This window comes from Cryptomeria japonica, chromosome 3, assembly GCF_030272615.1.
Source record: "Cryptomeria japonica chromosome 3, Sugi_1.0, whole genome shotgun sequence".
In the NCBI taxonomy this organism is placed as follows: domain Eukaryota; kingdom Viridiplantae; phylum Streptophyta; class Pinopsida; order Cupressales; family Cupressaceae; genus Cryptomeria; species Cryptomeria japonica.
In genome coordinates, this window is record NC_081407.1 from 95,894,585 (window position 1) to 95,904,038 (window position 9,454).

The 9,454-nt window shown below is 37.2% G+C and overlaps 2 non-coding genes across 2 annotated transcripts; one reads left to right on the forward strand and one right to left on the reverse strand.

Annotated features, from left to right (window-relative positions):
* The first annotated feature begins 351 nt into the window (after positions 1-351).
* Positions 352-431, forward strand: TRNAL-UAG (transfer RNA leucine (anticodon UAG)). Its single transcript has one exon. It is a non-coding gene; the product is annotated as a tRNA-Leu (tRNA).
* Positions 432-588: 157 nt separating this feature from the next.
* Positions 589-662, reverse strand: TRNAN-GUU (transfer RNA asparagine (anticodon GUU)). Its single transcript has one exon. It is a non-coding gene; the product is annotated as a tRNA-Asn (tRNA).
* Between the last annotated feature and the right edge of the window lie 8,792 nt (positions 663-9,454).

Sequence of the window (9,454 nt, forward strand, 5' to 3'; positions counted from 1 at the left end):
GTTTTGTAATGTATGACATTAAGACAAGCTCAAATAGCAAACTCCTTCCTTAATAAGTGTGTTGTTGAGGGTTGTAAGGCAGAATAGCAGATAAACTAATCAACTTTTACTCGGTCGAATTGAATAAAGTTTGATTTGATCCACAAAAAGTCGAGTGATAGAAGAGATATTTGATGAAATTGTTTATTAAGTTGATTAAAAGAAGCATAGAATTTATGTTGCGGAGCATCAAAGTCTGAAGTAGAAGAGCATCAAACTCAAAAATATTTGAATCCTATTCTGAAAACTATTAAAACGGGTATTAGAAACAGTGAAAGCCTCAAATTGTAACCAATCATATACTAACAAGTAGACAGTTTGGCCGAGTGGTCTAAGGCGCCAGATTTAGGCTCTGGTCCGAAAGGGCGTGGGTTCAAATCCCACAGCTGTCATCTGTATAAGACAATGGTGGAGATTGTTATCTAGTTAGTCATTTTACCAGATGCAATACTGTATTGCAAATTTCACAGCACGATTAGATCAGTGATTAAAAGAAATCGAAGCCACCCAAAATATCAAAACTACGATTGCTAAACACAATAAATCAGGCGCTAGAAGGAGGGCTTGAACCTCCGACCTTGTGGTTAACAGCCACACGCTCTAACCAACTGAGCTATTCCAGCAGCTGCTTTTTAAATTTTGTATAACATTTTGTATGGATAAATAGCTGATAAAGTTGTATGGTTAAAATTAATATTACGATCATCATAACAATAATTAAACAACATCAAAACAGTAACAAAGCTTCATATAGAATTAGAACAAGCAAAAAACACAAAATAACAAACAAAAGCATAATGATTTACAACTTGTTTAATATTTTTGATAAAAGCTTTCATATACGTCAACAAAATCTTACAATTCTCTCTTTTCATCTTCATAAATCATTTTGCTCCTTTGAGTTATAACTAGGGGAAAGGACCTAATAGTTGAGTGTGTTCCAATTCTTGTGATAGAAGTTGTTGATTTAATACCTCCATCCATCATGATTTAATATCCAATTTTTGTACAACATTGCACCAATAGTTGACTTTAAATTTGTTATTGCTATGATGAGTGTCAATAATTGAATGAGATATATCATTTGTTGTAAAAAGCAACCAATCATGTGATGTCACATCAACTACACAAGTAATGGGTCCCTTCTGCACACATATTGGTCTCACTTTTTTTTGGGGTTGTTTTGGACACCTTGGCAAAAACCATGCTGATGTGGCATCATATTTTGATGATGTGGCCTTGAAACCTTAGTTATAAGTAGGGCACTTGCCAAGTAAGATGCTGTAAAAAATTGGGAGTAATTTGAAATTTCCACATAGGATTTTGAGAAGCGCGAAGTTAGGGAGCACAACTATGTACTATTGGTTTATAGGTTCAAGTGTGATAAGTATAAGGCTAATCATTATATTTATAGTATACAAAATACTATAGAGAATAAGGTGGTATGTTTTAAGTGACCATTGCACTTATAATTGTATAAAATAAGCGATAAGAAATCAAGATGGGTGTCTTTTCAAATGAAGAATCAAGTTGTATAATCAATAAAAATTTAAACGTTTGTTATATGGAATTTTATTATAATTAAAATATCTATGTGTTAATTGAAGACCACAAATAGACACTAAGAGGGGGGGTGAATCAGCATATTTTAAAACTTTTAACTATGTGTGCAAATACTGAAACTGCAAATTAACTAAGAACATACACACACAAATCATACCACAATACAAAATATATGAGGGAAACCCAGTGTGGGAAAAACCTCAGTGACAATGTTGGAGTCTACTGCTCCAATCCAACCTCACAGTAAATAACAGTTTACAATGTTTAGGGCACCAACCCCTGATTTTATGAGTACCTACTCAAAAGAGCACCTACCCCTACTCTGAGCACCCACTCAAAGATTTATAGTGATTGTTCAAATTTACAATGCAATAATAAAGCCTTGTTACAAATGAGTTTTGTAACACTTACAAATTTATCATATCTTGAGAATGACTTTCTCTACCTGCTGAAGTTTTTCTTTTGTTTCTCCTCCTTCCTCTGTTTGGTTATCTACATCTCTCTACTACAACATTACTCTCCAAAATGCTTTGTTCTTGCTTTGTGCTGACTCTTTCTACTTCTGTAAATTTGATTTGTTTACTCATGGTAACAACTCTCTCTCTCTCTCTCTCTCTCTCTCTCTCTCTCTCTCTCTCTCTCTCTCTCTCTCTCTCTCAACACACACATGCACACCTTCAGTTGACTTATTGATATATCTATATTTTCCACCTTAATCTCTATCTTGATAGCCACACCTACCGATGGAAACTCTCATCATACATGTTGCTCAATTAAATCATCTTTGTACACCACTCATATTTCTCCAATGCAGAATTTTAATATTTTATTCAAGTCAGCTATCTTGGAGATCTCTAATGCAGGTGATTTTATTCTTTGTGTTCAATTTGTTCTCACATCGGCTGCCTAAATTAAATGCATCTTACCTATCTTCAGATCATTCTATGTACTTGGACTAAGTTTAGTAATCTTCGTGTACCCAAAATGATCTAGAATCCTTCCTCGAGCCACACAACCTGCATGCAACTCGATCGCCACTAATGCATTTTCCATCCTAATTTGAAAAGATTAACAACTACCACATTAGAATCCTTCGTCACCAACTTTTGCATCTCAAATATCTTCTTGAACCAGCCAAGAGACATATGTCTCCCTTTCCTTTGTCAAGATCATTCAATCAAGGTCGGACAGCCACACTATAAAACCCTATGTCCATCAACATGCACAAATATCATCAAAATGACATCCAAGTCACCTAGTCAACCATAGTCAAATGCCACATGGACTATCGTTCCTATCGAGCTACCACTGTATCAAATGAAACACCTCAAAGGGTCATGATGACCTAAAACTCTGTCGTTGCAGGATGGCAGGATGTACGCCATTTTTCCTTTTAACTTTCCCCACATCAATGTTCACATGCTCATTTTACCCATGCGAGCTGGCAGGATGAACCATTTTTCTACCTCTACTCACCCCACGAGATCCTCTTTCCATCCTAATGCAAGTTGCGAGATAGCGGGATCTTTCTCTCACTTCATTGTCTTACTCCGCACAACCGCGAGATAGCGGGATACATATCTTGCTCCACCTTGCATGGCCTTGCATGACCATCGCTCCTCACTTTTGATAACATGAGATAGCAGGAAGCCTGATTCCTTCCTTCATCTTGTGGTACCTCGTGATGTCTCCAGTCTCAATGCAAACAGGCCATGGGATAGCGGGGGGTTGCTATACCCTGGTAGAAATTATCTCGCATGGACACTATGCACACACTATGCATGGTGCGGGATAGCGGGGGACATATTTCCCGTTGACTTTTCTTGTCCTACATGGTTAACCAATTCTTAGCAACATGTCACGGGATAGCGGGGAGGTCTTTGACCTCTATGACACTTTTATCCCGCACGACTTCTTTCCTTCATTCAAACACACCGCGAGACCCATCGACACACGCGAACCAAACAATTGTTGCCATGTGGAAATCATGGCTCACCATACCCAACTTGGAACTTTCTCAAACACAATTGTACACCTCACCAACTCATAACTGTAGACTGTTTCTGACACGTGGAAATAATAAACTCAATCGGGGCCCCTATAACATAACATTACGTGTTGTGCCCAATTATATGCATGACTGTGTAACCTGTGTGTTATGCACATTTGCAACCTGCTTCTCTGCAACCTCATGGTATTCCTTGACATTAATGACAACTAGGTCTTCTATTCTGTAACCATTTGACATCTCTTGACATCAATGACAATAATGCGAACAATCTCCCCCTTTGGCAGTGATGACAACACACTTGCAATGTTTTCTTTGACCATTTTCTCCCCCTTTGACAACAATGGGAAAGGGTCAAATTGTGCATATTCTACCCTTGTGATTTTCTATAGCAATGAATGAAACTTTCAATTTTGATCATGACACATCTGGAATACATTAGAAATTTACTATACAACTTCTTGATCTCTATTGCTTGTAGCTAGATGAACCATTATTACAATATAAAGAGCAGTGCCACTATTGCTTACAATAATTTGAAACTCCCCCTGAGACTGTACATGAGAATCAAGGCCGAAAGTGCTCCCCCTGAACCACAAACTACACTAAAAACCCTCAAGTGTTTCAGGTGGGTGGAAGAACACCCAATTTTTGTCTTAGATATTCAAATTTGTCCTTAGGCAATGGTTTAGTATAGATATAATCTATTTTCTCACAAGTGGACACATATTCAACTTTTACCTCTTTCTTGACAACCTTTTCCCTGAGAAAATGATATTTGATTACAGTGTACTTTATCCTAGAGTGTATGACAGGGTTCTTTGATATATTGATTGCACTTGAGTTGTCACACATGATGGGAATAGGATTAAGAAACTCTACCTGAATGTCCTTGAGAGTTTTCTTCATCCACAAAACTTGAGAACAACATGTAGCAGCTGCAATATACTCTGCTTCAACAGTTGATAGTGAAATGGACTCTTTCTTCTTGCTATGTAATGACACTAATCTGTCTCCAAGGAAGAAAACTCCACCAATGGTGCTCTTCCTATCATCTACACATCATTCCTAATCTACATCAGTATAGGCTTGAAAACTGAAATCTCCTTTCTTTGGATACCATAAGCCATAAGTAAGTGTCCCCTTTAGATACTTGAATATCCTCCTAACAGCATTGGCTTGGGATTTCTTAGCAAATGCTTGAAATCTTTCTACCATGCATACAACTTGAATTATATCAGGCCTTGATGTTTTAAGATACAACAGGATTCTAATCATGGATCTAAACAAGGTCTGACCCACACTAGGTGACTCATCATCTTTGCTTAATTTGCATCCTGTCACCATGGGGGTGCTAACCGGTTTGTTATCTTCCATCTAAAATTTATTTAACATATCTTTAGTATACTTGGTTTGAGAAATGAATATGCCCTTATTTTGTTGTGATATTTGCAATCCAAGAAAATATGATAACTCTCCAAGCACAGACATTTCAAACTCTGATTACATCTGATTAGCAAATTCTTTGCATAGAACATCTTTGTTGCCTTCAAAGATGATGTCATCTACATATACCATAACTATGATCATATGATCTCCATCAACCTTGATGTATAAGTTGTTGTCAGTATTTCCTTTGTTGATTTAAGTACTTGTCTAACCTAGAGTACCATGCTCTAGGTGCCTGCTTTAGACCATATAATGCTTTCTTCAATCTGTAGACAAAGTTCTCATCTTCATGCAACTGAAAACCTTCAGGTTGCTCTATGTAGACCACTTCTTCAAGAATGTCATTCAAGAAAGAAGACTTGACATCCATCTAATATATTTTGTATCCTTTAAATACTGAGAATGCCAAGAACATCCTGATTGCTTCTAGCCTTGCAACAAATGCAAAAGTTTCCTCAAAATCTATGCCCTCTATTTGAGCATATCCCTTGCATACAAGTCTTGCCTTGTTCCTTATAACTTTGCCCTCTTCATTCATCTTGTTCCTATAAACCCATTTAGTCCCAATGAAATTTTTGTTTGCAGGTCTAGGAAACCAATTCCCACGTTTTATTTTTCTCAATCTGCTGCAACTCTTCCTCCATAGCCTTTAACCACTTCTCACTGTTGTTGGCTTCATCATATGTCCTGGGTTCCGTCCAGGGATAACTTTAAGAAACCACCCCCAGGGTAAAAGTGTAAAATCCTGGCGAATCAGACATTATTTTTGGGGGGGAATTTTCATATGGATGGCAAAAAAAAAATTTAAAACAGCAAAAACAATTATTTTGTATTGGCGATTTTTTTCTAGGGTACGAAAATTCCATAAAATTCTGGTGAATAATACCTTGTTCTGTGGGAAAAATATATATTGTAAGAGGCAAATATTTTTTCGTTTAAAGGAACAAATATATAATTGTATGGGCAAAAATTTTTAGTCTGAAGGAAAAATTATTTAAACGTATTAGCGATTTTTATCCACCACTTGAAAATTATTTAATTTGTTTGGCTAATATTATGTTATTTATGGAAAAATATATATTTTATTGGCGATTTCATGAATTCATTGCCATTAATAGACAAGGCACATCAGATCACATCAGTATATCACATTGAGTCTGGACTCTGCACGATGTATCGAAAAGTGCAGCCTCTTTGACACATGAAGGGTGACACGTACCTAAAATCCATCAATGATTTTAAACCGTTCGATGATCGTAGATCAATGGCTGAAGTTTTATTTCGGCCCAATTTTCTAAAGAGAACATAGCTCACCAGAAAGTGCCCAGAATGGAATTGGATTCAATAGACATGTATCAAATGTCACGATCAATAATGTTGCTCATTTAATATATGTCTAGTCACTAACTGCAATCCACTATGTCCCCACGGCTTCCAATGTGGTACTTGCCAACTTGGTACTGGTTTATAGTTGTTTCCAATTTCGTACACCAGTGCATTTATGGGAAAGATTTGCAAAGATATACAAAAGATTTAAAAAAATTTAAAGAAATCAATACGGTTAGAGAAGGTATTATTGCAATCAAGAGATTCAACTATTTATATACGATCTATGCTTCTTTTATCTTCAATTAGCCTTTGTCATTTGGTAGATAAATCGTCGAAGCTCACAATATTTAAATTTTGCCTTTGGTTTAGGTCTATAGGCTCAGGTTGTTTAATTTGGTAATTTGATTTGTCAAGATGGACACTCCTATCTGCTTGAGAAGTATTTTTACAGAGGACCAGATGGCCTTTTTGGGCTCTGTTAAAGACCCAACCCTCCAATCAGTCTGCAAGGAGGTTGGGATGTTCACTAATGAGGCTATGAGGATGGTGCTAGGCAGAGACTTTCTGCGTAACAAAAATAGATACCGTGTTAACACAGATATTAAATCTCGGTTCTTGGCGTCTCTTTTGGACCTCGGAGGAGACAAGGTGGATATCCTGATGTTGATAAGGAAGGTTTTTAAGGAAGACTTCCTTGGAGACGATGTTACTGTTGTCGTCCTTGTAGAAGTAGGGGTGGAGATCCCTTGGGCGAGTGAATTAAGAAAGCTTCTCCTCCTTGACCAAATAGTGTCAATGGCCAGACAACCATTTTTTTTAACCTGAATGCGGAGAAGTTGACACGTCATAGGAAATGGACGCGGATATGCAACAACTTTCTACTGAAATGGTTTCTCTTGGATGACTTTCCAAACTATAGTTGGCTTGAAGAATTCTCTCAGCTTATGTTGTCTAAAGAATTTTACATGGAGGGAGGGCCAGATTCTTCAGGTAGAACATCCACTACCTGTGCCCTAGCCCCAACCCCCTAGTAGTTTTTTTTTTGGCTATGTCCTCGTAACCTGAACCTCGTAGGCTCAATGGCTCACTCATTTTTGCTTTAAATTTTTTGAGGGACTCAAGTCTCCGACATGTTAAAATTGTAAATTTTTGAAACATAAATATTAATGATAATTTTGCAAATTCCAGTTCATTTCAGTTTGCCTCTTATGGATATAAAAATGCTTTCTATTTCATTTTATTAATGATAGTTTTGCAAATGCTTTTTGTCTATGAGCTACGGTATTTCAATATTTTGTTAAACAATGGAAATAAATTTAATAATGTGATCTTTTTTATGTAATAATTCTTCCTCTTTATTTAATATATAAAAAAAATCCAGTTTGTTCCATTAATTATTTTTACATTGATTATGGTTGATTATAATTTTATAAATATAAAAAAAAGATGTTTATCTCACGAAAAACAAGGGAATTAAAAGTCCAACTTAGTTGTTGATGAAGTTTTGAACTAGTGCATGCGTGGATTGGTACATGCTATGATTTATAGTAACGATTTTTTCATTATGAAGAAATTTGAGACATTTATGAACAGTAGATGGGATCGCTTTCATGAAAGAGAACCAAGGATGTGAATATATTATTAGAGCATTTTCAAAAAATAGAATTAAGAAGTGGATATATTTTATCATTTATATGTATCAATATACAATGTGGTAATTGGTCCCATTTGTTTTATATCAAATAAATTAAAGTAATTAATTACTTTACAAAACACCCAATGAATTAGGTATTTTACGAAGAAAGGTGTAAGGAAAGCACAGTGCGGAAACACCTTCCTAATGTCAATTGATAGGGAAGATCAATGCAAGAATGCAGTTTAAAATTTTGCAAAATGTTAAGAATAACATAGACAAAACAAATATAATCAATATAGAGATAGAAGACCAAGAATTGCGTGAGAAAACCCTTTCGGGAAAAAACCCACCACCAACAGTTGAACACTTTATTTTCAGTAAATGAATTTACAACAAAGTTTCAGTCTGCAACTACTGGTATTCGTTCTCAGATTCTCACGAACTAGACATTACAATCGGCTCACCGAATCAGTTACGGCTTATCAATAGAACAACCCTATTCGAGTTTCCTCTTGGCTTCATATACATTTTCCATGTCGATCGTTCAATTGTCAGTTTGCACCAATCGGTTAGACATCTAGCTGTTTGTGTCGGATTGCATTCATGAGAAAACAATTATCCCACATGCACTTAGGCATCACACTAGTTTGTATTCAAATACACCGACAGGAACTTCTAATGTGACCACGAGCTCATATTTTGGACTTCGGTTCGAAGCGAGCATCCGTGGTCAGTTGCACCTTATTGGTCATCGGAAGACCCACAAATGTGTTGCTCCAATCTCTCGATGAACTAGTAGACGACTCCACTAATGCAGCTCAGCTCCATCGGCTCATCGGGATAGCCTTCAACAGGTAGACCCAATCTCCTGATGACTCCACTAATGCGACTCGGCTCCATTGGCTCATCGGGATAGCCTTCAACAGATAGGCTCGATCTCCTGATGACTCCACTAATGTGGATTGACTCCATCGGCTCATCAGGATAGCCTTCAATAGATAGGCCCAATGTCCCAATGACTCCACTAATGCGGCTCGGCTCCATCAACTCATCGGGATAGCCTTCAACAGATAGGCCCGATCTCCTGATGAATCCACTAATGTGGCTCGACTCCATCAGCTTATCGGGATAGCCTTCAATAGATAGGCCTGATCTCCTGATGACTCCACTAATGCGGCTCAACTCCATCGGCTCATCGAAAAAATAACCAAACTGGCTACCCTGATCCTCGATAAACCAAAGGCAGACTCATCGGGTATTGGTGTAACGTCGAACAAGTCGATGCTACCCCAATGATGGAAGACGACTTCGTCGAGTCATCGAGATGACTTCAAACCTGCTTCTTCGAGCTCCGTTACACTTCAAGACATAGGAGGACAGACTCATCGGGTATCAGTATAGCAGACTGAGACCACTCCCAATGACTGATG